The sequence below is a fragment of the Eutrema salsugineum genome, unplaced genomic scaffold (genome assembly GCF_000478725.1).
Source record: "Eutrema salsugineum unplaced genomic scaffold, Eutsalg1_0 scaffold_9, whole genome shotgun sequence".
NCBI lineage: Eukaryota > Viridiplantae > Streptophyta > Magnoliopsida > Brassicales > Brassicaceae > Eutrema > Eutrema salsugineum.
The window spans coordinates 12,102,291-12,108,174 of NW_006256342.1; the positions used below are offsets into that span (position 1 = coordinate 12,102,291).

General features: G+C 40.4%; 1 non-coding gene across 1 annotated transcript; it reads right to left on the bottom strand.

The window, feature by feature from the left end:
• Nucleotides 1-5,412: 5,412 nt before the first annotated feature.
• LOC112087263 lies at nucleotides 5,413-5,519 on the bottom strand. The gene has a single exon (XR_002899992.1). It is a non-coding gene; the product is annotated as a small nucleolar RNA R71 (small nucleolar RNA).
• Nucleotides 5,520-5,884: the final 365 nt, after the last annotated feature.

A 5,884-nucleotide genomic window follows, 5' to 3' on the forward strand; every position in this document is an offset into this window, starting at 1 on the left:
ATTGTTTTTAGTTTAACTCCTTTACATATGATTGAAATTTATATTACATGATAATTTTCTATTTAAGATTGTAATAGAAAAACATAAAAATGGATAGCACATAGACATGAAGATAAATTAACTTTTCTATTACTATTTTTTATTTTGCTATGTAAATTTTTAAACTTTGTGCTATTTGAATGTTATTTGAATGTTTTTTTAATTTTTATTATTTGTAACTTTTGTTATGATGATACATTTTAATTATCTATGTTATCTCATTATAATTTTAAAAAATTGAAGATTTTTTTTTATAAAAATTAACGAAACTGGATATCCGTAAATATTTGGTTCAGTTTATCCGGATCCGGATAATAAAATTAATTATCTGGCGGATCCAGATCCGGATATGGATATCTTGAGAAGTCCGGATATCCGGCTCCGTTCCAGGCCTAGCTAGAGGGGTTGGTGTATTCCGTGTTTGGGGTTAAGTTTTGAGTTTTTTTTTGTTCAAGAAAATAATTTCAATTTGGGATCAGATTATATTTCGATTCTGTTCATTTTGTTTTTCAGGGATTTTTCGTCTTTTAAGGAGTAAGTTTCTTGCATAACTGAACAAAAAACGTTCAGTTTTCAAAAATACAACGATAGATGTTTTTTAAAGACTTTCTTGTGAAGGTTACTATTATGCTCTGTCCTAACACTAAAGTTGGAGTCTTTGTGTTAAGAACTCTCTCTCGAAATCAAGTCCACTCGTGTATGTTTGATAGATGATGTAAAGCAAGTGCAGAAAATGTAATATAACACAAGAGGTATAAAGGAGTTCACCCCCAATATAGGTCACTACATCTCCTCGGAGAAGTTCTCTGGAAAAATCCACTAAATTTTTAGCTCCAGATCGAGCTCTTTTACACCTCACTCTTCTCTGCAACTTTTGCACAACCTCACACACCCTTAACTACTAGAGACTTATCCCCTCTTTATTTATATCAAAGAGGAATTTTCTAGATACATGTGTCTCTTAGTAGTCTTGGTGAACAGATAAGGAGGAGCTGATGCAGGCTCTGATCCTCATATATCAGAAAGCACGCTTGTGTTCCTTCTGCTTGCATGATATCGTACGAGTTAGGTGAGAAGTCCTTTCTTTGCCTCGGAATCAGAGACTCCACTCTGTTTCTTCCTTTTGTTTAAACACTAGAGAAGACTCTTTCAAAATCAGAAACGGAAAAGAATCCATTGCTCCGTTGACTTTTTCAAGCAAGGCTTCCTTGACTCAGAGGCCCCTTCAACCGGCTTTAAAACTTAGACGACTGAGACTTTAGCTGATGGGAGAGACTCTTTCTTATAACTAGTCTTTGACCACAGCTCTTTTCTTCTTCGTTGACTTTGCCTTTGAACATTTCTTGCAAGTAAAATTCAAACTAATTCTACAAAACTCCACCTTGGTTTGAATACTAACCTTAACTTGGTTCTTGATATAGCATCCTTTGGATTTTTCCCTTCTCTGGATTCTTTCACCTGCTTTAGTGACTTGAAATTCTGAGCAGCTCCAAAGCTTTTTGAAGCTTGCTCACTGGGCAATCTTGGTAAAGATGTCTGCAGGATTCCACAGAGTCGATACCTTAGAAACCTTGATGTCTCCTTCTACAATCTTGTTCCTGATGAAATGCAGACGCACATCAATGTGTTTAGTTCTCTCATGATGCACAGTGTTCTTAGATAGGGCAATGACACTCTATGAATCACACATAACTTCAACATTTTCTTGTTCGAATCCCAGCTCTACAACAAGACCCTTTAACTATACAGCTTCTTTCACGGCCTCTGTCAATGCCATATATTCAACTTCTGTTGTAGACAACGCTACTACCTTATGTAAACCCGATTTTCAACTGATGACATTACCACCTGTAGTGAAAACAAACCCTGTAACTGATCTTCTCTTGTCCAAATCTGCAGCGTAGTCTGAATCACAAAATTCTCTGATCTCCACACTGTCTTGTTTCTTGTAGCTGAGCTTCAAGTCTTGAGACCCGTTGATGTACCATAGAACCCACTTTAATGCTAACCAGTGATCTTTAGATGGCTTGCTCATGAACCGGCTTATAACACACATAGGATAGGCCATATCAGGTCTTGTACCGATCGTGGAATACATGATACTGCCTAGAGCATTTGAATACGGTTGATATGTTCATAATTTGCATCATTTAGGTTGTATATTTCATTCCAAAGCATATTTTATTCCATGCATTTTAGGTCCTTAGGGTTTGTTTTAGGACTTAGGAGTTGCATTAGGTCCCAAGGAGTTTTTGCATGTTTTGAGTGTTTATCAGGTGTATTTGGAGCTAATTGGAGTTGGAGAGATGGATCCAGGAAGAGAAATGGCAACCAGGGCTTGAAAGATGGTGAAAATGGGTTTTGGAGGTTCTCGGCCATTTTCGCGTACCGTAGGAAGGTTTTCTCGGCCAGTCTCACGTACCGCGGGTGGATTTCTCGGCCAAAATCTCCGGGTGCAGACACATTTCCGAAATCGCCTGTCCGGGGAACCTTCCGGTCCGATTCAGCTGTTGAGTGCTTAATCAAAGTTGGAGAAGATTGGATCACGGTTCCAGAGCAAGTAGAATCATGGAATTCGGACACGTGAGCAGAGAGTTAAGCTCGTCGGAAGGAACTCCTGTCTCGCTGCCATTTTGGACCGACCCGATGAGCTCCGAAGAATACGAAGGACGGTGCACTTCCAGGCCGATTCAGTTTTCGGGGACTTCTTGAGAATCGGAGATATTTGAGTCCTCTTTCCAGAACGTCCAAGATCATTCACTTCGGAGCTATGAGCAAGAAGATAACGTTTCCGGAATGGACACATGTCTAGACGCCTCTCTCTGATTGTGTAAATGCATTGCGAAGATGAGCCCTCCAGGAAACCTTCCACTTCCAAGCACCAAAGCTTCCTGCACCAAAGTTGAAGATATATGAGTCTTCTGTCCTCTGCAACCGGAATCACACAATTCGGACCAATATCCTGGACGTTAAGCCTCCCGGAATGCGAAGTGGTCCAAGCTGCCTTGAATGCTGCGAGATAGTCTTGCGACTTGGTTAACTCGCAGGCCTGAAGATGAATGCCTAGAAGTTGATGCTGCGAGTTGAGAAGTGCGGGTAAGCTATCACTGGATGAGGTCTGAGGCTCCCGAGCAAGAAAAAATGCTAAGTCCACAATCGTGCGACTTAGGCATGCGAGTTGGCCGCGCCTGGAACTAAGCCGCACGATCACTCGCAATCTACTCCGACTTGAGCCTGCGACCTGTGTGTAATGGAGTCCAACCCGCACATATGTACATTCCCCAGAAACCGCCTTGGTCCTGCGAGTTGAAGAAGAAGAAGATCAAGCCGCACAAAGACTCGCAAAACACTCCTACTTGGGCGTGCGGCTAAGACATGGCGATTTAAGTCTCACAAGACATGTTCTTCACCTTTGCGACTTGGGCATGCAACCTGGGAGACACTGAACCAACCCGCACATTCTCCACTTTACCCACTAAAGCCGGGTCAGGACCCGGTTTGTTCCGGGCTGACCCGGTTCGTTTTTAGAGAGATATAAATAGTTTTTAGGGTTTTTTCCTAAAGAACTAAGCTTTATTCCCTTTGTCTCTTGCCTCTTTTGTGAAAAGACTCCACTAAGAAGAGAAATATCTATATTTGAGTGTTTAATCAAGAGAGTTTTAAGAGATCTTTGTGTTTAAAGCTGTTTTCTTCTGAATCTATCATCTATCTCTTCATCTATACACTTCTAATCATGATTAACAACACATCTTGCAAAGGATCTAGTGTGTTGATCATAATTATTGAGTAATCTCCATATTAAGGTCTTAGATATGTAGATTAGGGTGCTTAGTTGGTAGATTAGTGAGCTTAGGGGTTAGATCATGCATATTCCATTCTCTACAACCTGTTCTTAATGCTAGATCCATACACATCATATGTTGTATAGATTCTGGGTATTTCATGCACCAAATGTGTTTGATGAAATGCCTGAACCAAGGTTGTTAGAGGTTTAAGTGTTATTCATCATGAGAATAATTGTTTACATGCTTAAATGACTGATTAAACTGGTTAGTAATGCTTGCTGATTCATGTTTCACTAATGATGATTAGGTTAGAAGCTGTTTTAGCATAGAAGTTGATACCTTCATGAGAGGATTAGCTTAATCAATGATGTTTAAGTTGAATGGTTTGCTTGATCATATGGTTCATTAACTCACTAGTTTATCACTGAAGGCACCCTAATCCACTATCATGTCTAAGACCTTTCTCATCGTCATACATACATTCTCATCACTTGTCATTTGTTTAGTTCTTTGTTTGATCACTTCTTTAGTCATTAATCTTGTTTTAAGTTTGTAGTTCTCATTAGTTAATCAAAACCACACTTGTTTGTTTGAATTAAAAACCTGATCACATAACTTAGTGTCTACCACCACATATGGATTCATAAACTCCTTGTACTACAAGACAGGGGATTGATAACCTCTACAAAGAGCCTTGAAAACTCTTAGTTATCAATTGGCGCCGTTGCCAAATTGTGGATTGTTTAGCATTAAGCTCTGATCTGTTCTTGAGATCAAGTGCTTTCTTTTTTGTTTTTACTGATTCCTTTCAAGTTCTGTTTGTGATTTCAGGTGCATGAACACCAGGTCCAGATCAAGAAGCTGTGGTCCACCTTTCCCTCTTAACGACAACATTAACCTTTTGGTTCCAAGGAGGAGAAGGGACAGACGTGGAAGACAGATTGATCAGGCTGATATGGCCGAACAAAGAGAGCATGTGGTGGACATAGAACAACCGGTTCAGGAGCAACAGGCTCAGGGTAATGGAGCTGGTAATGGAATTGGTCAAGGGTTAAATCAGGGTAATGTTCATCAGGAACAGGTGCATCACCAACAAGCTTATGTCCACCAGGGACAAGCTCAAGCTCATCAACAAAGGCATCAGGCCAATGTACAGCAAAGACAACAGGTGCACCACCAACATCAGTCCTTCCAACACCAGCAAAGAAGATTTGAGCAACCCCAAGTCTATGTTGGAGAGAATGACAGGGCCAATGCTCATCAGTATGGAGCTGGAATTTAGGCACCACCTGTGCAAAACAACAACTTTGAAGTAAAGGCATCCTTGTTGAATATGGTCCAGAACTCAAAGTTTCATGGATTAGCAATGGAAGATCCCTTGGAACACTTGGATCAATTTGATAAAGTGTGTGACCTGACCAAGATTAATGGAGTTTCTGAGGACAGTTTCAAGCTAAGATTATTCCCATTCAGTCTTGGTGACAAAGCTCACCAATGGGAAAAGAATCTTCCAAGAGGCTCCATTCAAACCTGGGAGCAATGCAAGCAAGCTTTCCTATCTAAGTTCTTCTCCACCTCCAGAACTGCAAAACTGAGAAACCAAATCTCTAACTTCACTCAGCACAGCAATGAGAGTTTTGGTGAAGCATATGAAAGATTCAGGAGGTACACAAACCAATGCCCACACCATGGGTTTAGTGAGGCTTCTCTTCTCAGCACACTATATAGAGGAGCTCTTCCCAAGATTAGAAATCAGCTGGATACTGCTTCCAATGGGAACTTTCTGGGAAAGGAGATACATGCTGCTTTAGAGCTAGTGGAGAACTTAGCACTGAGCAATGATACTTATGGTGAAGACTATGACAGATCAAATAGATCTGAAGGTTCAAGCTCAGAACAGAGGCTCACCAGGGAAGTTAAGGAGTTGAGGAGTGAATTGGAAAAGTTGAAATTCACCACTCAGAAGCCAATGCATTTTGTTGGATAGTATGAGGAACCTTCTCAAATCTTTGAGAACATAAGTGAAGAAGGTCTCACCCAGGAGGAGCTTAACTACATTG